The 23,225-nt window shown below is 33.5% G+C and overlaps 1 protein-coding gene and 1 long non-coding RNA gene across 3 annotated transcripts in view; one reads left to right on the forward strand and one right to left on the reverse strand.

Annotated features, from left to right (window-relative positions):
* Positions 1-23,225, reverse strand: part of PACRG (parkin coregulated) — a 221,237-nt gene that overhangs the window by 73,944 nt on the left and 124,068 nt on the right. The gene's annotated exons all lie outside the window — the stretch shown is intronic.
* Positions 1-23,225, forward strand: part of LOC311434477 — a 51,101-nt gene that overhangs the window by 26,315 nt on the left and 1,561 nt on the right. The window contains exon 3 of the long non-coding RNA XR_014691520.1: positions 13,763-13,991. This is a non-coding gene — a long non-coding RNA (uncharacterized lncRNA). The remainder of the gene's footprint in view (positions 1-13,762; positions 13,992-23,225) is intronic.

The raw sequence follows: 23,225 nt of genomic DNA on the forward strand, positions 1-23,225 counted from the left end.
CTATCATAATATTAAAAAGTAATATCATGTTGACTAACACCATCTCATGTTAGATGACTAAAATAAACCCAAACAAATAGCAATTAAATGACATGGGCAGAATGGTGTTAAAGAAATATGAATTCACTACTAGGATTTTAAGTGGGTAAGAAGCGTACCCTTTCCACAGAGTAAGCAAAGGAAGACAATAAAGAGTGGGCTGTTGCAACCATGATGATGAAAGTTTAAATAAAGTTCTAGACAAAGGGAATTTTTGTTTGTCCAGACCAAGTGACCAAATTTTACAGCCAGAATGGGGAAAAATGCAAAAATTTGCATGTGGCTTGATGAGGTGTACCAGAAGAGAAATAGAAGAAAATTACTGCCTTGTAGAACTGAGTAACACAGAAGATAGTGACTTACTTAACCTGGATGTTTACAAATACAAGCATAAGAGGAGGTCTTATCCATAAATCTTTTAAAGTGAAAGAAAACATGCTATTTTTTTTTTCTTTTTCTTTTAACGTATTGTTTCACAGCTATAAAATATTTGGCTAGAGGAATACATTTGGTCCAAAACATTTGACATCAGAGCAAAACCAATGAAAATACCTTAATGAGGCTTGACAACTAAAATAAAACTTTTGTTTTGTGATATTATTATGTAAGTTATGACAAATGTAGTGCAAAGGTGATCCTTCTCACCCTTGTGAGGTCAATAAAGGGCAAGCAATTCTTGCCAGTGCTTACTTTTGTATTACTGTGGTCCCTTAAAGAGCCACTAATTTTCCAGTATCTCAAAGACAGATTGATTTGGGTTGTGTTTATCATCATTTGAAATGATGGAGTTCACTGTGCTCTTAAAATCTATACCGCATATGACAAAGTAAAATAATGATTCATATAAAGGCAAAAAATTTAGTAAGCTTGGTTACCTTCAGGTTACCTGCATGAGAAACCGTCCAATATTCAATTGCTATTAGTTTATTTTCTAATAAAATTATTATCTGGACTTTAGAATACACCTGACAAAATAGCTCATATCATCAAAAGGGCACAGAATGAAGTCTATTGTTAGAACAAAATGAGTCAGCCTTGAATGAATTGTTACTCTTTGTTACCATATATCCTTACAACAAATACTATAATAATAAAGGCAGAGGTATCTTTGGTAGAACTTCCTGAAAAAAATCTGACTTTGTCAGAGTTCTGAGAACTTTTGAATCCATTAACCCCTGCTTTGGCTGTTTTAGATGATAAGTAGCCTCAGAACACGAAAAAACAAACAAACAAACAAACAAAACAAAACAAACAAACAAACAAAAAAACTGGACTTTCTCAGCCCTAATATTTATACTTACTTTGTTTTACAAGCAAAATAAAACCTGTAGATTTCATGTGGTTAAAGCAGGAGTACAAAATTTCATAGAAAGACTCTGTCTTTCTGCCCAAAGTTGATAGACTTCAGGGACCTAAAATCACATGTCTAAGCCTATGTTTCAGTATCTAAAAATGTAACTTAATTGTCTAAGACTGGAACCAACTCCAGGAGAAAATGAGGCCTGTGGCTTACTTTCTGAGGTTCTTTTAGTCAATTCAAGGCTTGAAAGCAAGCCAGATAGATAGATGTGGGAGAAATGGTACACATTTGTTTGTACACAACTGTGAAATTCATACAGAAGCCCAGGCAAGTTATTGTGACCATATGCAAAGATGTTTATCTGGCTCCTGAAATAGCCCATAGGAAGTTGAGCATAAATCTGGCTTCAAGCCTCCCTGATGCACAGATTAAAATCTCAACCTGGCATGACCAGTGAGAGTTCCATAGTTTTTAATATGTAGATTTTTAACATAGCAGCAAAAAGAAAGTATATATATATATTCCATGCACATAGCCATATGAATAATAATACATGCATGAGTAAGTTTAGACAATGTTGTAAAGTAGAACAAAAATTAGATTATGTAAAACTTTAAATTGCTTTAAAGCTGCAAGAAAAAATGCTTTCAATTTCCAAAAACTATACAAAAAATACAAATCACCTTCCATTTAATGTTTTCTTCAAAAAAACACATCTAGCTACTCCTAAAAAAAAAAAAAAAGTCACTACAATAAAAAATGGGAAAACTATTGTTTCTATTGTAGACATTTTAAGCATGATTAAGGTAAAAAATGAAACTAAGGCCTAGGCCATTCAAAAATTTGGAAAGAGGTGGTGGCAGCTTCTCTTGTAACTAGTGAAAGGGTAGAGAATCACTCAGGATACTGAAATATTCATGTTTTTCTCTCAGATTGAAAAGACTTATATCTGCATTTCCTACTTCCCAGTGAAACTTCTCTGATCATCATATTACACATTAGTCTGTGTTTTATGCATTAGTTTGTCTTTTCTCAGCCAGTCCTGTTAAATCTGTTCTGCTTTGCATGGGATATTTAAATGTTCACTGACATATATAAAATATGGGGCATTCATTCCTAAATAAAAAATACAGGATTGAAACTCAATTCTTTGTATATATTTAAGTATATTGTACTTAGCGGAATAACATCTAGAGGAAAAACACACACACACAAAACAAAACATTCAGGGAAGATATACAAAACACTAAAGTCAAGATCTACTTTCTAGTTACAGATAGAAACTCAAACCCACACCTGCCAGGTTTTAGTAAATGTTTTAATAAATACACTTTGGGGTGAAAGAGGATCAGTTTTTTACCAATTTTGTAATTAAGTCATTGTTTATCAATTCTTTTCTTTTCTACTAACACTATTGAGCAAACTAAAGTTTGTAAATCGCTTACAAGTGACAAAAGCACTGTTTTTTGTTGTTGTTGTTGTTGTTTGTTTTTAAGATGTTTCCAGTCTGTGAGCAACATTTCTTCATAAGATTAACAGAATTTAACAATATATTCATACTGTCTTTTATGCTCTAGGCTCAATTCCTTTCTCCCTAGACTAAATGGAAGTCACTGATTTTAGTAGATAAAAAATACTGATTTCAGCTTGTATTAAAAATTTACAGCATTTAGTATGTAACCATCTGTTTATATTATATTGCTTCAAACAGCGTTATTTATTCACCTTAGATTTTGTGCATTACAAAGCACTTGAGGTATTTTGCAAATCAGCATAAAACCTACATAAACCTCAAAAGATTTTTGTTTCGTTTTTAATTCCAGATGTGGAAAAGACAATTATTTCAATTTAGATATTTGTTGATATTTGTTTGCATACAAAACTCACACTGTAACTCTCAGGAGGAAAGACTACCTGAAAATAGAAACTAATAATAACAACAAGAATTATTTTTTAACAATTATTTTAATAATTTATTAATAATCAAATTAGTATTACTAATGTTATTCTAGTTATAACAGTTGTTATAAAGCAGCTGAATCAAATTGCTAAGAATGAAAAGCACTATCTTTTCCTAACTAATGCAATGGGAAAGAATATATGATTTATAATTCTAGCATACTTTGAATTAGTGGACTCAGTCTCAAAGGACCACCAAAGAATTTCAAAACTTTAGTTCTTAAAGTACAAAAACTAAATGATAAAGTGTAGTAGCCAGCCAGCCAATGGCTTCATGTGCTTATTAAACTCCAGCACACAGTGGGTTACAGTATTGAATCAAGATTTATTTCTTATTCAAGTTCTTGGAATCTTCTGTTTTCTTATGGAGTAAATAAAGCTCCAGTCTTTAACATGTTGTCCAATACAGAGAAAACTGCATGCATTTTTTTTTCTTGAAAAAAGTGCAGGATCAATCATTTCACTATTGAATCTGTGGTTCTTTGCAGTCTGGCAAAAAAAAAGATTATTTTCTCTTTTTAAACAATCATTGATTTGGAGAATGGCTCAGATTACACTCAGATAACATGTATATATAGTCTAATAGCACACGTAGACCTTCAGTTAAGAAGAGATGAACCACCAGTTGTATGCATAGTCCTTTGATTCTGTTGTGATGACTAAGTTAGCCACTTTAGTTAATTAAAAGGCAAAACCAATTGCCCATTTTATGGGCTGATCTAACTCTCATTAAAGTCCTTCCTTATTAAGAACTGGATCAGACTGATATTTGTTCTCCAATGCTGAGTTTGGAAGGATATTAAGATCTAAGTTTAAGAAAATCTTAAGGCTCTAAGAGATGCAGAGCAAAGCCATGAGAACATTGACTGAAGAAATCTAGTAAAATCAAGTACTAAAGAGTACAGTTTATAATGTAGCCATTTTTTTTTCTGGTTGTTAATCTCTAAAGTAGCCTTATGCCTTCTCTCTCTTGTCCTGTAAAGGAAGTCCACAAAGTCCACTAACATTGCAGTTACAAACAGCAGAAAATAATTCTCTGGACTGCAGTGCCACCCTGAGCAGGCACCAAGAGAAAGAATGGAAAAGGGTCAATAAAATAGTCTACTGGTAACAGAAATGTGTGCTTTAAATACATTGCCTTCTCTATAGATGTAGGCTCTGAAGAGTTCCTTGTGCAGTTAATTTTCTGGTTTGTGGAATCCATAAAGGCTCAGTTAAGTTAAAAGAGCTTTGGGTAATTAGTGGAGAGGAAGAAACAGTCCAGTTATCCTCCCACCAAAAAAGAGATAATTTTCTATGATAATCCATAAATGTACTTTTCCACCATGAATGTACTTCCTCTAATAATCCATAGAAGTAAATGTTTAAGAAAAACTCCATTTGCAACTTTTAAGAAGTTGAAGTTTTGTCTAGTTATTGCTCCCAGCTTACAAATGGAAATTCAGTTATTTGGATTTGAGCAATATAAAATAACCAGACTTTGCTTTTTTAAGGAGGCACTTTCAGGTTACATATTCTATAAATTGTTACAATGCACACTGATAAGGTACAACAGTGTACATTCTGGCAAGATTATTGCTTCAAAGTCTACAAATTTCTGTACTATTGCCAGCTTTTATATGTGCTGATATTTTGTGTATGAACTAGTGTACACAAATACATTGTTTATTACTTAGAAGTCTTTTTTTTTTTTTTTAGTTTTCTTTCTCCAAATTACTATGATAGAGTTAAAATAAATTTCTAATCACACTTAAGTGCCAATAAATAGTCTCTTTCTTAAGTGGAAATAAGATTTAATCCTTAATTTTTTTTAAAATCAAAAATGTTGCAAATGGTCCACCAACTCTCGTCTACATCAGCACTAGCTTACTTCCATGAAGTACATGGCTATAGGTATACTGTGGCATGTCTCATTTGAAATCTTGCCTTTGCATTCTAATCAGAGAGAAACAGGGTCCAATTCCCAATTTCAAAAATAAACACATTAAAGAAAATTAGCTTAGGCATCATTACAGTGTACATACCTGGGTGTCTACATTTTTTTTAATGGACACTTTCTAAACAGCATTTAAGTACAAACCATAATTTCTCTGTGTGGCTAATTTGACCACACATATTGCAAACTGTTTTCATTTTCCTTTATTGTCCTCTAATGATCTCATCAAGAGTATATAATTAGTGCAGTTAACTGTATAACACAGGCTCTGCCCTAAAGCAGCCAAGCATAGCTCTTGACTAGCCCCCTCTCCCACTGGAACCTGGTGTTGGTAATGGACCATGATCAGTAGGAAGTATATCAAGGAATATACTCTTTTTTAAATAGCTTGTGATCTCTGGCTTGAAGCAACAGTTCTGGGGCTATCACCATCTGTACTGAAACACACATGAAAGTTGTTCTGTATCTCTTTAATGAAGCTACCAAGGTCAATTAATAATGGCTTTGGGTGCCTGAAAGACACTGTAAGACTGAGCAGCTGGATTCTGTGGCAATTTCTCCTTATGAATCAAACTTTTAATATCTCTTCACTGGGCAATCTTAGAATTACCTGCTAAAATCCACATCTAATGGTAGATATGAGTTTCTAAAGATACGATTTATCAAACTAAGAAAACAATACATACATGTACATAAGAAGTGCACAAACACAGAAATATAAATATCATAAAAAAGTCAGCTAGACTCAAGGTGTGCCATGGAGGACTTTGGACTTGAAAGGTATCATTCTTTCTTTCCAATGCCATTCGCGTAAGCATTTAAAATCTCAAATAAATATAAAAACTGTGCAGAAAAAAATAAATCCTTTACTTAAGGCTAAAGTACAATTATCATTTATCTTTCATTGCTACTGCAGCAGATGTTTAAATTTCGCACACAACAATTAAAAGTTTTGGCAAAAGAAAAATTAACAATAGTTTAAGAATATAGAAATACTAATAATCTTAGGATTTGCTTGCAAGTGTTTAGATTTGTTTGTAAATAAACAAATATAAGCATATAAAAGATAAAGATTATTAAATATATTTTTGCTCAATTCATTTATTTTGATATGCTGCATAAACATTTGCAAGTGAAGTAGTAGATATATAAAGCAAAATCAACAGATGTACAAATGAGAAACAAAGTTTTTTACACAGCAGTAGAGAATTGTCACATTCTTTCTCAGATGACATTGCAAGTAGCACTAGATTTTAAACAACAACTCAAAGATTAATGAATTAAAAAAAAAAAAAAAAAAAAAAAACACTAAACTGAAATTAATGTATTATTTTACTCTGAAACAAAGTTGCTATTTAAATAGCCGAGCCAAAGAGGTCCTGAAACTAAAAGTTTCAGTAAGTGGAATTCTATAATGTTCACGAAACTACAGTGCTTATTGAAACAGCATGATGAGAAATGATTTTTCAAGCTTTAATGAAGGTTTATAAAATGCCCCAGGTTTTTTATGTCCTTTGAAGTTTAAAGCAGAAAATCTGAATTTTGTAATGTTTTCCTGTCAGAAGGAAGGTGAAAAAGTCCACACTGAACTGTAATTTCAGTATATAGCTGCAAGTCCTCAGGATTGATAGAGCATAAATACTGACAAAAACAAAGTGAAAGTGTAGAAAACATTGAAGTTAAACTAAATTAATATACTTCCAGGTCAAACATACCTACGTTAAATCCAACTAGAGAAAAAATGAAACTTCATTCTTCATTGTTACCAATCTGTTCTTTTCTTGAGAGCACAGTAACCTATTAGAAATGTTTAAAAAAAAATCTGAAAAAAGATAGACATGAAATGAAATTCCTACTTTTGAAAAAGGAGACTCTGCTATTGAAAAGAAGCTTTTCTTCACTGCAACTTAAATGTCATTATTTATCCAATATAGTAGTTTCTTCAATATGCTTACTGAAGTGCTAAGCACTGCATCTCTATTACTAAAGGTATGACAAATTTTAAAAGAGTTCCCAACTTCTGCCTGTACTTGAGACTTTGTCAACCCACAACAGACACTCAAAAATGTGGAAGAGATGGGGGTACTCTTATGTAGAAAGAAGAGCAAAGAACTAATCCAGTTGTAAAAGACGCAAAGCCATCGAAGGACTTTTTTTTTTTTTTTTACAAGAATTCACAAAATTCTACTTTTGTTCACATTAAAAAACACACCCAGTCTTATTGTGGAAGACACACAGTTATATACTAATGATATAATTATCATATAGCAGCAGCGAAATGGGATTTCTGCTCAATAAAGTACAGTAGAAAAGGTAAAATCTGTTCATTACATAAAAATGTAAGTAATAAAGATCAAAAGAGTGTTGTATACTCACAACCACTTTCAAATGTGAAGATAATTTCATGTAAAAAGAAATAGTAGAATATAATTTGTGTTCAGGTAAATGAATCTATGGCATAGTGACCATCACCGCAGCTGGAAACATGGGCTGCTGCATTTAAATATTTCCACTTCTGTTAGCATTAAATTCTGCTCTTGCTAAGATTTTGAACAGGCCTTTACTTTATGAAATGGCCTGGCTTCCCCAGGCAATTTGTTTCCTTGGGATCAATAACTGTAAAAAGTACTGACTCAGTGTGAATGACAGTATGAAAACCAGACCCATGGCCTCTAAATGGCTCTTTTACATAAACAACGTATCACATGCTAGTCTAACTACACAAAATAATGAAACAAAGGGGACCTTTTTCTCACAATGTTGGTGAACAATTGCATTGTACAAAACATGTTAAATATTAAGCATAGAAGAGTAAATGTGTGCAGAATAATGCACTATGTATCTCTGATGGCACAGAAGAACTCATGTGAGCAGAACAAATTTATTTCTCTCTGCAGTAATGAGGACTATTTATGTTAGATGAAAAGAAAAAATATATAAATGTAAACATAGAGCATGGTAAATTAACTGACCACTGTTCTTCGAAATTATCTATTACAAAACAAAAACAAAACAAAACAAAAAAACACATTTGATATCAATTGTTTTTTACAGCAGTATCCAGCTTTGTGGTTGAACTACAGTAGTCTTTACTATTAAAAAAAAATATACCCCAAAAAAAGAATGTCCCTGAGTTGATCATTTCTTCCACTTTATTTGCCAGGCAGAGAAGCAAAACCTACAATTTAACATGCAGCTTTTAAAATCATATTTGCTAAGTCTGAACTTCTCTTTCTAATTAATGCAAACACATAAACAGAACAAATCAGTGAAGAATCTGCATATATTCCAGCCATCTAACAAACATTTTTAACTGCAATAAAGTATGCAGACAGTTTAAAGATAGGATGACATTGGAGGACCATTTCTTGTTTAAAGACTCAGACTGACAGAGAATTTTGATTTCTTTTACCAGTCTTTAGTACTGTGGGATTTGCAAAGTAACAGAAAAACTACCTGGGTTACAAGCCCCAGAGAAACCCTATGAGTGCCAGGAATCTCTAGTAGTAAAAAGGTAGGAGAAATAACACAGTAATCTTCAGTGCCAATTTCTACCTACACTTCCATATCCTCTCCTATTCTACCATACCCTAGTACATCTGGTTTTGGTAGAAGGCAGCTGCAGAATTGTTTCATTTGTAGGGAAGGGACAAAGCAAGGATGTGGTATTCTGGAACTCCACTCCCTACTGAAAGTTGATGCCAATCCCTCAGGGACATAACTTCAGTGGTATGATAGCTGTTTTAGCATATTGTGCTGCCATGTCACCGTGGACTAGGTAGCTGCAATAAGCTGCCTGTCACTGCTAAATTCACAGAAAAAGGATTGAATTATTCACTCAGTAGTGTATTAATACTTGCAAAGCATGAAACCATCTCAGAATCATTTCCTACTTCATTAAAACAAATTAAACATATCCTGGAAGTAACAGAAGTTCAGCTACTGAAGGAATAAATTGTTGGACTATGTATATTCTCCCGGGGACATATGGCAAAGATGTATTGCATAGCACTTGGCACTATCTTCTGGGCCCTAGGTGACATCCCTCTGACTCGCAGAAAAACATAGTTGTAGTTTCAGTATTCTCTTCAGTTCAAAATATCTGAAATAGTGGGATGGCTCTAATGTGGCCCTTCAGAGTAGCACTTAAATAGCATGAAAACTGGGAATGGAAGAAGCATGGGGTTGAGCACCAAACATGCTGGAATGATACTTAAATCTTTGTGGGAAGGGGGTACCCAAGTCACCAATGTTCTATCCATACTATCTTCAAGAGAAATGATCCAATGTGTGCTTTATAAACAGAAAAAATGTGGCAAAACACAAAAAAAAGTGCCTCAGTTGTGCTGTTTGGCACAGACCAAGTCCATGCCAGACCATGCTGAAAGTTAAGTGGCACAGATGATCAAGGATCCAATGCTTTATCTCAATACCTATCTTTGTTTTATTTATCAGTAAGGTTATTTTACCTTATAATAACATACCTTATTGACTAATACCTTATTTACTCCCACGAAGCCTGAGACTAAATGCAGCAGAAAAGAGAAAAAAAAAAGTCATGACTTGATTTTTAGTGTAGAAGCTAAGCAATTAAAAACAAGTCACTAATGGGTAACACTGCCTAACATCATGCAGTGTATGAAGAATATCTGTTAATTTTTTATGATATAGTAAGAAGACTTCTACATTTTCAAAGGTCAAAAATTAAGTTTCCATTTTTATGAGCAAAGGAGACTGAAGAACATGGCTTTATGAAGGTAACGGAGAAGATATCAAAGTGTCAGAACAGGAAAAAGGAGACTGTCAAGATTCTCTCAACTATCAGCACTTCAGATCTGTAAATCAGTATCCCAGGAAATACAGTTCCAGAATCCCTGAAATATTACTTAAATTCACTTTTATTTATCTGTCAAATAATTTATATCATTAAACCTTGCCTTGCTTTCTAAAAAAAATCCTGCCCTAAATACAGGTGTTTAATTTATCTGTCTTTGGGAATAATAACGCCTCTTTTACAGAACTGTACAATAGCTTTCATAAGCACATGCGATAATGGTGGTAATAGCACCCCAAATCTTTCTTCGTAGTTTGTATCAGATTAAAAGCATTTTTGTTCTAATTCCTTAATCTGAATTCATCAGACCTTTAACTATTTACTCATTCCCAGGCTGTTATATCATGGACCTTCGTGTGGATTCTGACTCTGTGTGCTTATTGGTGTGGTGCACCGGGCACAAGTCTACAGACAACAGTTCTAATACCAAGATTTTACAATTATATATGTACTTTTTTCAGAGGAGAGGAATTAAAGTGTGTCTACTTTTTTTGTGATTATTTTTTATCACTAATAACATTATGAAAAATATTCTGTAGGAAAACACAAAATCATCCTTGCAAAAAACAAACAAACAAACAAACAACAAAAACACCTAAGAGATGATGGGATAGATGTGATATTCAGTTTATATTTCAGATCAACTCTATTCTAGTCAAACTTTTCATTTAGGGTACTATAGATAAAATAATATGCAGTATATTGTGTTGATAGGTTTTGCTGTGTCTGTATTGAAATATATTGAAATATTCATACAATAAATTCATACAATAATAAGATATGTTGTGGAACAGAGGCAAGACGTAGATGAGGGTATTTCTGTCCTGCTAGCTTTGCATATAACTTAACATGGACATTTAGATATCTTACATTACAGAGCCATCATGATGTCAGAAACACAGCTTTTTACATTTTGAGTAATTAATCCTACTTGCGTTAAAGAAATTTAATCTGTACTAAAAGTAATCTATTCTTAATCTTGTCTTCTATTAAAAGTGTCACTTGAAGATAGTCCTGGAGAGATATATTTTTAAAAACTGTTAAATATTAGTAAACTACTGATCACATATAAAACTTACATACCGTGTTTGTGGAATACATGAAATGCTTATGCGAACTGATGGAGCTAAAATATGTATTTAGTAATGAAAAAAATAATATATTCAATAAGTAATAATATTTGAGACAATTCAAGAACAGATACAGCTAGAGTACGTAAGAGCAAAATAAAAATAAACTTTAGCTATAAACAATAAATACCTTAAACTAATATGTTAATTGATCACTTACACCAATTTTGTAAATGATCAAACAGTATCTATTCAGGACGAAGAAGTAAAAATCCACAGAAGCTAGAGTTCACTTCTAACTAAGAACACTGAAGTGAGTTCATGTATTGCGGGTTTATGAAGTAAACAAAAAACAAAATTAATGTCCAAAGTTTTATGATTTTTGTTAAATAAAATCTGACCAAAAAAGTACATTACTTTTCATCTCATGACATTAAGAAAGTAATATTGTGCATATGTATCATATATTACTCCTTAAAGTTACTTTTATCTAAAAAGTGGGCACATTTTGTACATCAATTGGGACTGTACTTTTGCATTATTTGTTTTGATAGTTTTGTTAATTATAGTACACAAAAAATCTTTGCTCCCCTTAAGAAGTAATATGAAGAGCTAAGTAGAGACAGACCACAGCTGCCAAATATGCTTTTTCACTTGAAAGGAATATGACTTCAAAAAATAGAAAAATTCTCATGGGATTCAGTGATGCCAACTTTTTAACTTGAGAGTTTAACACTCCTGCAATTTCACAGTACTCAACTCTGAGTAAGCTCTCCAGAGCTTAGTATCTGCCCAGTGACTGTAGATTGGAGCCCTTAGACTATATTATTCACATTCATTATATACATATACCCAGAGATATCCCAAAGATCTAGACCATGACTAGAGTGCGTAAGTCCCCAAAAAGAAGAATGAAAATTCTGAAACTATTCAGTTGTTTCAGAGGGCAAAATCTAAAACAAACAGACAACCCATATTTTGTATCTGTCTTGGAATTAAGAATAATTTTATAATGTAAATATATAAAGATTCTTTTGTTGTTGTTCATTTAATTATTTTCCAAATAGAAAATCCTTTGGGAACAAGAAAAAGGCTCAGAATACTCTTCTTATATGAACACATACACTGTGAGACATATTTCAGTTGCAATATGCCTATATTATAAATTCTGTTCAAGTTATATGACATTTTGAAATCTAGTTATCAAAGGTTTTTGTTTGTTTGTTTGTTTTTCCGTAAGTCCTACATCAAATTATTATTCTCCAGTTAGCCTCCATGAACAAGTATCTGCTCCTATCTTGAGTTTCATGGGTTTCTTTGGGATCCCATACAGGAAATGCTGACTCTTCAGTACCTGCTAATTTCAGCCAGAGAAGTAAGTATACTTTCTACAGGATAGTTAAGCAGTTCTGTAGAAGAGGACCATGTAGATTTAGATTTATTCTGTGCTCCTTACCTCTTTGTTTCCATCCCTAAATTCAGTGGTTTTTGATTCCTTGTCTAGACTCCATTAAAAAGTTTATGTACCAAGAAATCAGTTTTCAAGAAGATAGGAAAGGATCTCAAAAGAACCTTGAATTTCTAAAATTGCAGAAATAACTTGATAAAGATCTTCATTATATATCTACCTTCATTACAAAATAAAATAAATATATTTTATGGTTCTATCCTTCTATGCAATGTTCCAGATGGCAGATTCTCAGGTTTTCTGCTCATAGACAAGTATGCATATGCCAGTCACTTCTGATAATTTAAATTTACTTTATGTCTCTCTCTTTCTTGTGGGGTCTGTGACATAGTGATCAATAGTTTCCCTATAACAAATATTTCTTCACACAAATTCAAGGAACATTAGAAAAAGTATTTCAAAGCAACGAAATCTGCATTCATATCTAGCTTCATCAAAGTGTTTGTATTACTAGCAGGTGGTTAAGTAAGGTGTGGGGGAGTTCATTTTACAGGAAAAGAACACAACCAATTTAAAATCTTTCAAGAACAGATTCTGGGGCCATCAAGCATGTCTTCTATGCCTCAGGGAAACTGTCTTTTCATAATGTCTGCTGTAACTATTTGTGCTGCTGCTCATTTAGCACACCATACTCTTTTTATTACAGAGCCTGCAATTCAATGTATCCTTTTGTTTTATATTGATTTTACTTAGTATGTAATCCTGGACATCTGTGAGGATTTACCTGTTATGACCAGTGCACTGTTTGGCCTTGATTTGCAACTGACAGCTTTGTGGTAATACAGGGATCTAGAGACAGTCTGTTTTTCTCTGAAATCTAGCACACTGGCAGTTTATTCACCAAAGCCAACTTTGCTTTGCAACTAGTAAGGCTAATCTCTCCAGGCTTTCTCTGCAGTCAGTGTAGACAGATAGGTTTCTCCAAAGATGAAACTTAGTTTCACATATCCAGATGAATTTTTGAATACCTTCTATCTCTATTCAGGAAAAGGATTTATAAACTACATTTTAAAGTACATCTCAGCATCTAACATTGCACTTTTATATTTGCCAGTAAAGCTTTTAGTCAGTATAGGGTTCTTGTTAATCCAAAATAAAGCCACCTAAAGATATTCAAATATGTTTGCATATAACTTGGTTCTTTTCATTACTCTAGTGCTCACTCACAAAAGAAAACAAGGCTGAAAATTACCTGTATCAAATCTGAACAGATATGGAAGGACACCTTGCAAGAAAATGACAAGAGGAGATGGAAATTTCTGAGTGCTAAATTGACAGCAAAGGGACAAGTCACAAAACAAGCACAACAGTAGGCGAAAACCCATCCCCCGTTGAAACTACAGAAATCTCAACTACTTTTCAGGAACAGTCTCTACAATGAAAAGGTTGAGTACATTTTTTTTTCTCAGTTTCAAAACAGATTTCTACCACTTTCTTGCATAAAACTTCCCTCAATTGGAAGTTTAGCTCTATTAAACATGTAGTTTAAGACTCTGTTATACTGCCCTGTGGTATAACCAATGTGCAGAAAAGAATTTATTGTTTGTAAGGACACTTGGTCATTCACCATTCAAATTGGTTAAAGTCTGTAATACAAAGGGAAAAATATACATTACATAACCATAAAGTGAGACAATAAAATATAAAAACCTCATTAATCCTTAAAACAGGCCTGATACATTTTGCATGAACTTGGATGTAAATTAAATGAATAAATAAAAAGATGTTAGCTTCAAAGCTAAAACTCAAACATTAACTTTGGTCATATGTTAAAGTAACAAACTGGATAAACCATTCCTCAGTTACTGGTATTATTTCTTATAACAAACATTGCCACGATAGTCAGATGGCATAGAAATTTCTAATTTGATCTAGGTAGTAAGTATCCAGGACAGAAAGCTCTACTAATTCTCTCATCCTGTGATGCAAAGACCACTGATCTTCTATAATTACCTATATTTATGTATAATTAAATGATAAATACATATATATATATAATGCACAGATTTTTATACATGCAACCTAATTAACATACAAAATAGGAAGAAATTAAAGACCTACATAAGATTTCAAACACTAGCCTAAATGCAGTTGATGGAAAGTTGCTGAGACAAACACACGTAAGATGAGTTGCGGACTTCTTCAAAAAGGTTAAATGACTCTTGGATTTCTTTCAAGTAAGATTTCTTTCCAACACCTTAAAAAGACTGAGAAACATCAATCTAGTAAGAATCCTCATGCATTAGTTGTATTGACAACTAATACTTTTAAATAGAATTGTAAAATATTTTTATCATGGAGGTTTTGACCCCAAAATTCTGCCGAAGTTTCCCACAAAAAAAAATATATTTTCAGTGAAAAATTATTGGCAAATGTTTTGTTATTTGAAGTTTCACCTGTGTAAAAGGAAAACGATATGGAAATTCAGTACAGTGGCTCATTTATGTTATAGTGTAGGTTATTCAAACACATTTAATTTTGTTTATGCCATTCATGAGGAACCCATTCACTAAGTAGTGACCAAGTATCAGCCCTGGATGAGGAGTACAGTGGAGAATATAATGTAGTAATAGTGGAGAATAAGAGCAGGAGGCATCAAAAATAAACTTGAACTGCAGCAGAAACTGCAGACAAATCTCTTCTGGTGCCAACTGACAATTTATTTTGTTTGGTTTTCAGCCCAAGACCAGAAAGTTTGCTGTGTTCTATTTGAGAAATAGGAAGTCTACACTTCTTGTAAAAAAAACTGTGTATTTGATAACTTCAGAAGTTTTGGTAAGATTCCTCCTTACCAGACTTTAGCTTCATAGGGTGGAGCAGATAGATAAGCATTATTCAATTATTAAAGAAACTTTCATATCTTTTCTAATAAGGAGAAGATCATGTCCTCGGTGTGGCCACTTTCCCGTTAAATCCCCCTACTTGGCTTGAACTTATTTATCTTTTGTGGGGAGAATAAATTTTAAATTTATTCCAAATGATTTTCAGGTGGCCCTTTGTGAATATGTTCTGATAAATACCAAATACAATGTGGCCTAAAAATTTCATAAGCCACTGTCCAACAAATTGTAGTAAAGAAAGGTTGTTAAATAGTAAAAAGATATTTAGATATATACTGCAGAGAGAAAATGAATACCAAAACTGTCAGTAAAATGTATAGCATCAGCACAACAATGAAAACCACTTTGCAGTAAAAAGAAATTGGGGTTTTCCACATTTATCCTAGGTTGTGAAGAATTGTACAAAATATTTGTGTTAAGTTATAAACAGTAAGTAAACAGTTGTTTAGAAGCTGTATGGAAATACATAAAGTCAAGCAAGAAGAAATGAAGTTGAATGTTAACTTTCGCATTTCTTACCTTTTCCTGAGTGCTTATTTTCACTTTCAAAGAGAAGATAATAGGGAACATAGTTTGGTATAAAAATGCTAAATCCTAACATAAAAACAGCATTGTTTCCTAAACATAACTTCTAGTTGAAGCATGAATTTCTGGATGAGATGCAGACACCAGCATTCAAATACTCTGATCATAAATGTCTAATGTAGTTCATCTAATTCTCAAATTGGAAAAATCAAAAAGCTACTACTCAGCTAGAACAGTCCTGCAAAAGAAACTGAGATTGTCATGTGCTAATTGCATCAGCATGTTGGACAGCCAGAGGATATTATAACAAGAATACAAGTTTCTGTTGGTGTGCCTAAAAAGGAGAATGATGGATGTGCAATATAGAAAAAAAGAATCAATAGTTCACAGTTATAGGCCTCAGAAAATCAGCTTTGTTGCCTAGAGTGTTCAAAATCTAAGAAAAAAGCAATGTCTTGAAATGAGATGAAATGATATAATAGAATAATAACTGAAGGACCTGAAGCACTTTAATCACCTGAGTATTGCGGTAGTTTAATCACAGTGCAATATTTAAGCACCTACTTGTATCATACCATTACATGGGGCTTTAATCTGTTTTCCTTGAGGGGAAGAGAAAGATGCCACAAGGAAAACTCTCATCCAGACAGGGAGTTCCCTCTCCCTCCAAAGCTCCTCTCTTTCTATTACCTGCTTCTAGATATGATATAAAAACATAAAGCCAGGTACAGAGCCAATTTCTGTGATTTTGGCAACTTCAAACTGACTTCCACAGAAATATTCTTCTCAGAAAAGAAACCCTAATTGAGCACACAAATTAAAAATATCTGCAATAAATAAACAAAATCCACTTAGAATTGTTAAATGATCACATATTTCAGATGTATATTTAAAATAAGAAATATTACCTTAATGAATGTGACAAATTGAAACCATATGTCCCCTCAAACTTAAGCACATTTGTTTACAAACATACATGAAAAGAGAAGAATTATGCAGAAAAATATTTTCTCAGAACTAACATGTACTATGAAAGTGTAGTGCCAGTCTGATTGAAGAGATCATCTCTCAGTCTCACTATATGTAATCTAACTATGTGAAAAATGTAGAAACAAATTACCAAGAAGGAAGAAATAAATCCTAACTGGAGGGGTAGCGGACAAATTTTTAGCACTCTAGCTTCCTTGTAAGGGGCAGATCCAAAGAAAGCCTTAATATCTAGACAACAAATACAGGTGTCTCTACCCTTTGCAAACCAAATCAGAAGTCTCAGAAGGGTGACGAAGAAGTCCTTGAGGGAGCTGTTTACAGCAAATTGATTGAAAATAAGAAGCGCAGACACAGGTCTGAAATTCTACTCCTCCAAAGATTATGGGCTTTAATCATAATTGCAGAATGACAGGTGCACTTCTGATCTACCTGGGACAGCTGAGAACCTATAGAGCTGTAATCCTGCCACGTGGACACGGGCTGAACTAGCTGATCTGTGGGAAATAGTCTTTTACATGAATAGATGCTAATCTGCAACATCCTTCATGCTTTAGCTTGCTTGGGTTCATCAAAGGATCCAGAAATCATCCCCAAAGAAGAAACTGTAGATGAAGCAAGTATGTGCCTAGACTTTACGCAGTCAAAGAGCAGTAGAGAACTGAGCAGTAGAGTTCCAGTTCTGCTCACACATCTGTACATGCTTTTTATTGTTGGAAAAAAAAGATAACAAAACAACAACCCTCTCCCTGTCTCTCCCCCAGCAATAAATCTACAATCAAAATACCTGAAAATGATAGTTCTTCCTGTGTTTTAGATAGAGCTTAATATCACAGGTATGCATTAACTTTGCTCAAAGCATGCCAATGAGATGGTATTCTCTGGCAATTTAAACACCTCCCTGTCTCATTTTGAGATCAGGTACTTACACGCTATCTTAGAATCATAGAATGGCTTGGGTTGGAAGGGACTGTAAAGTTCATCTAGTTTCAATGTCCCTGCCATGGGCCAGGACACCTTAATCACTAGATCAGGCTTCTCAAAGCCCCATCCAACCTGGCCTGATTAAGACGGGCATTTTCATGCAGAAAAGGCAGACTTACAGATGCCATTGAAATGCTATATAAATCTGGTTCTGAACATCTAAATCTTCCTCTAGACTTCCAAAGGTAATTATTTCCCACAGGAACAGAAATCACACAAAAGTGTTAAAGCAAAGCATTACATTAACTCCTAATTTTGTGAAAATGGTATTTCACTGACATATGTAGTCACACGCCTGGAACTTTGTAAAAGTTCTGAAAAGAAAATGTTGATTGAGGCCTACAAGCCCTTTGAGGTTATATCCATTTTGCAGATGTAAACACTAAGGCATGGGAAGAATTTGACCTTTTCATTATTTGACTTGCCCACAAATTTCCTGTGAATTCAGAAGTCCTAACTCTCACCTCTGTCTATTCACCCAATAGACAGCCTTCCTTTCCTTGGGTCAACATACTAAAAAAATTAAAACTGGTTAAAGGAAAAAGTAAAAAATGGATGATATGTATATCCTTCAACATGGGGAGCTTTTAATTTTTCTTTTATCAAGAATTCAAGATGCTGAATTAATTAGCTATTAAAACATTAAAAGTAAGTGCTAAATGTTAATAACACCAATTTAATCACTGCTGAGTCAGTTTTATTTTACACAGACTGATGCAGTATTTTCAGCTAAGAAATTAGATAGTAATTAGAAATTACCCAGTAATTATGATCTAAGTCTTATAATTCTCTAAATGTGTTATAATGTACCTGACAGGGTTTTGATTATACATGAAAAGTTCATTGTATCATCAGCTAAAAATCACTTGCTCTCTATTGGACGATATTAAAGCATCAAAGGGACTAATACAGGTGGGCCTTGGTAACTTCTATTCAGCACTTCAGAATTCCAGTGGTTTTCCTGTCACTCAGTATGCAGGACTGGTGACTGAGACAAGTAGGGATTGGACAGTGTGCAAGAAAATATATGAGACAACAGCTGTTAACAGTTGAATATTAATTCTCTGTTATTCCATATTTAATTACTCTATTAAATATTGTTTTGGGAGAATTTCACTTCCAAGACAAGGTTATTGACCAAAAAAAAAATGCATTTTTGAAAAAATAACTTTTAAAAGACCATCAGCTGATCTCATAGAAGAAAAATGTTTCTAGGTTCTTAAAAACATTCAAGGGCATTTGTTAAATAAATATTATTAGATCTGTAATTCATAGAAAGCCTGTTAAAATAATATTATTAATTACACTTAATGACAGTAATGACAAAAATACATTTTGCTTCTTACCAGAATGGTATTAATTTTTTGAGTGCAATCAATTCGTCTTTATCTGCTTAATAAAGGGCTGGCACAAGAGACTCCATTTTGGAGAACACCACAATATTTTTCAGTAAATGTTGATGAAAACATTCTGAATCCTCTTGTGCTGAAAGTGTATTTTGAAAAACTACAAATATAGCAAAAATAATTTCTTCATTCAGATCTATGTTGCCATGCTGGTCTTCCTTTAAAGTGTATACCCTTGAAGCCATTTCAGAATCTTTGCTTTTAAATTTAAGAAATCTTGAGTTGCCTGAGAATAATCTGAAAGCTCAAAGTTCAGAAAACAAATGAAGAGAACCTCAAATATTGCTTTGGAAAAGATGATGCTTTAGCCACTTACTTATTTATTTATTTATTCCTCCTTTCGAATCTGAAACGTGATTATGTAGTTGGTAAACTATAAAGTATTTTAGAACAAGATTGACATTCTTTGTGAAAGCACTTGTGGAGTTCCCAGAGGAGGGAGCAGACAGTTGAAATGTTCTGGGCAAGAGATTTTCTTTAGAGCATATTCAATCACATTAAAATATAATTGCTGCTTCTCAGTAATAACCACGAACCACTCTGAGGAGCATCACTGCCTCTGGAATACACAAGCACTTCTGAAACACTCCAGCTCCAATATAGGGGACACTGGTACCTGTAGGAACAGTTTCTTCCTTCTGCAATTAAATACTTCTGCTTCTTCCTGTAGAGTCTGTGAAGTACTACTGTATTTTGAAAAAAGAGTTCTCCAAATTATGTGAAGTACCTCTCAGACAAGACAATGTTCTTTCCTAAGTGAAGTTCAGGTGTTGCAAGCAGCATAATTCTGTTTTGTGGCTTAACACTTCATTGAATGCTGCAATTCAGCTACATTGGGTATTCTCAGCCATATCTCTCAAATTTTATTTTAAAGTACTGGCTAGATAGGTAAAGACTGACAGAAGCTTATATTAGCTTTAAATTACTGATAGTGCAGAACGTTTTTACTGCAGACAAAAGAAACTTGGTCTTCAGTCTGCCCGGTTACCGCTGTTTGTCTTATGGTGACTGAAACAAGTCATAGAAGAAATTACCATTCTGGAGAGATACCTTCAGTGCAGTGCCACCCCATACTTCTCTATCTGAGGCATTTAAATAATAACAATATTTTGTTTTCATCATTCTACATTATTCTAGCTGCAATTTTCATAAAAGCTGCTCTTGATCACTAGTGAATAATATAAACTGATGACATAGAAATATATCTGTGCACATGAACTGATGTAGTACAGCTGTTAAGATCACTTAGATTTGACAGCGTAAAATAGTTGTTAAACTAAATCAATGAAATTTTGATTCACCAGTCAGGTAAATTAAATGAGAACTTTGCTGTTTATGACTGTCTAATATTTTTAATAAATAGGTTTCTGTTTCAGAAAATATTCTGAACATAACCTAACAGCATACTTCAGGCACTGAAGACTACTTTTTTGTTCCTTTTTTTTTTTTTTTTTTTTTTTTTACTTTTTCTGCCTGCTGTCACAAAAGAACAAACTTATTCTATTTGTTCTTAAATTGTATTCACCTCAAACACCTCACAGCCTTATAAAAAGTGGCTTAGAAAATAAGACACCCAAAAGAAAATATTTTTGAAGTAAAAAGAAGGCATATTTTCATTTGATTCTATAAATATTTTTCTTTCCCTCTTTGCAGTATTAAGATGAGTTTCATAACAGTACATTTAACTTATAAATTTAAATGAAAGCTTAAGTGGCATTACAGGGTTCATAATAGACCCACCAGGCATTACCATGACTCTTTTGTTTCTCACATTACATATTAGTAGTATATATGCACAATAGTCTATATGTTGGAGAGCTTGCTCAGAAGGTGCTAGTCTCTTCTCAGTCTGCAGAGATTAGACAAATAGCTTCTGTGTCTCAGGATTATTCCCTAATCACTGGGATGAAGACACGTCCCTTCTGCTTGCTCTCCTGCTCTTTCAGAGAACAAAGTTTTAACAGAAAGTTTCACTGCTTTTTCAGAGTATGCTATGGCCAGTTGGTGATGGTGCTCTCACTTCCTCCACAAATAGACACCAGCAAGACAAATGCACCACCACCACTGGCAGAACTTCTCTCTTTTAGGTCTTATTGTTCTGCCACAGAGCATTTGAGAACTCAAGTGGAATGTCCCATGTGAGTCAGGGGTTTAAGCTCCAGCGAGGGCACAAATTCAGACATACCAAACATGTTTTGTGCACCAAAAAGCCCCTTGCTCATTACACAGACTCTTCTGAATATCACTGAGATTTCTCCCCTGGCTTTCAAAAAGATAAGGTACCTACCTTCAAAGACTTTGATCTTTCCCCTGGCATTTGTAATTTAGGTCACACTGATTTATTTTTACCTGTATCTTATGACTCAGAAGGGTAAACATGTTTTAGATGTTTTCATTAATTACAATTCAATTCATTTCAACTCAATACTTGTTTTGGTTTTTGTTTTGTTTTGTTTTTCAATTTACAAAAAATTCTTAATAGTAAATTCACCCGTACACAAGAAGTAAGACTGGATGGAAAATGGTAGAATTTGTCCATATCCAATGAATACACTCTTTCACTTAGAACACATTTAGAACACAGGCCTGGCAATCTCTTATCTGTAGCCCCAAAAACTTTAATAAAATGTATTTGTCATACTTCAATTTGTTGATCAACAGCAATTCCATTTACACTGTATGTTATCACAGAAATTGCAGAAAATTCAGAAAAAAATATTCTTTGATTATGAAATTACAAGAGAAATGCACTTTGCTAAAAGGCATTATAAAGAAGAAATCAATAGATACTGTGCAGTGTTGACTAAAAATATTGTAATAAATATTTCTAGTATGGATGCTAAAAAATTTAATGAAATACCTAGATTATCTCCTGTTCCAAAAAGTCAATTGTCCTCTACTGTTTTTGCCGGAATTATACAGTTATCAAGACAACATAATCATTATGAAGACACTCATTTTTAGAGACAAGCATGTCTGGGGGACATAGTAAGATATGAAAAGACATCGATATCAGAACTTGCTAATTTGCAAAAGGGACTATGTGTATAATATAATGGCAGAATGATTTTGAGGCAGCAGATGGGAAAAGAAAAAAGTGGAAATGTCAAAAGTACAAGAAAAAAGTGAAGTAATATATGAAAAATTCTGTGTTTATGAGAATAATAAACATTTTGTATATAATTTACAAGAGTTTATTAATAACTCTGCAAAAAGGAACATTTAAGAAGCAGTTGGCCAGTAGGCTGTATAGGAGCAAAGAGATCTAATCTTTAAGCACCAAAGGCTTCAAAACCAGAAAAGAGGATTTACATAGTTCATAGCATCCCTGGCTAATCCAGTAAAAATCTGCAGTGGGAATCACAGTCAGCTACACCAACTGGCTGCCTAGAGGGAGAGTCATCAAGGCTACTTCCTTTTTTTATCACAGAATGCCCTTAGAAGGCAATGGCAACTAAGCAATACTGTTGCTGACTGTGAAACTGTAGCCTCAGTGTTGGGAAACAGATGGGAAGTTGGAAAGAATTACTTAGAGTAAACTGGGACAGGACTGACAGCTTCTCAAACTATCGTTATATTCTAAGCTCAGGTAACACTTGGAACTCTGAACTGATTCACCAGTTTAGTTGGCTGAAGAACAACACAAGAGATAAACATCTGTCAAGTTGAAGTTAAGACTACATTTTGTATTTGTTTTATTAAATGCTTGTTTCTGATCTCCAAAATTTAAGATTTTACCAATACAAGCTCTTGGAGTTTATTTTTTTTCCCCCACTTTTTATTTGTAAGCCTGTCTAATATTGTGGAGTGAATCATGATTCCGACACATCAAAGGCATTTACTGTGAATAAAATTTCTGAGGTACCATTCAGAACAT

This window comes from Aythya ferina, assembly GCF_964211825.1.
Source record: "Aythya ferina genome assembly, chromosome: 3".
Classification (NCBI taxonomy): Eukaryota; Metazoa; Chordata; class Aves; order Anseriformes; family Anatidae; genus Aythya; species Aythya ferina.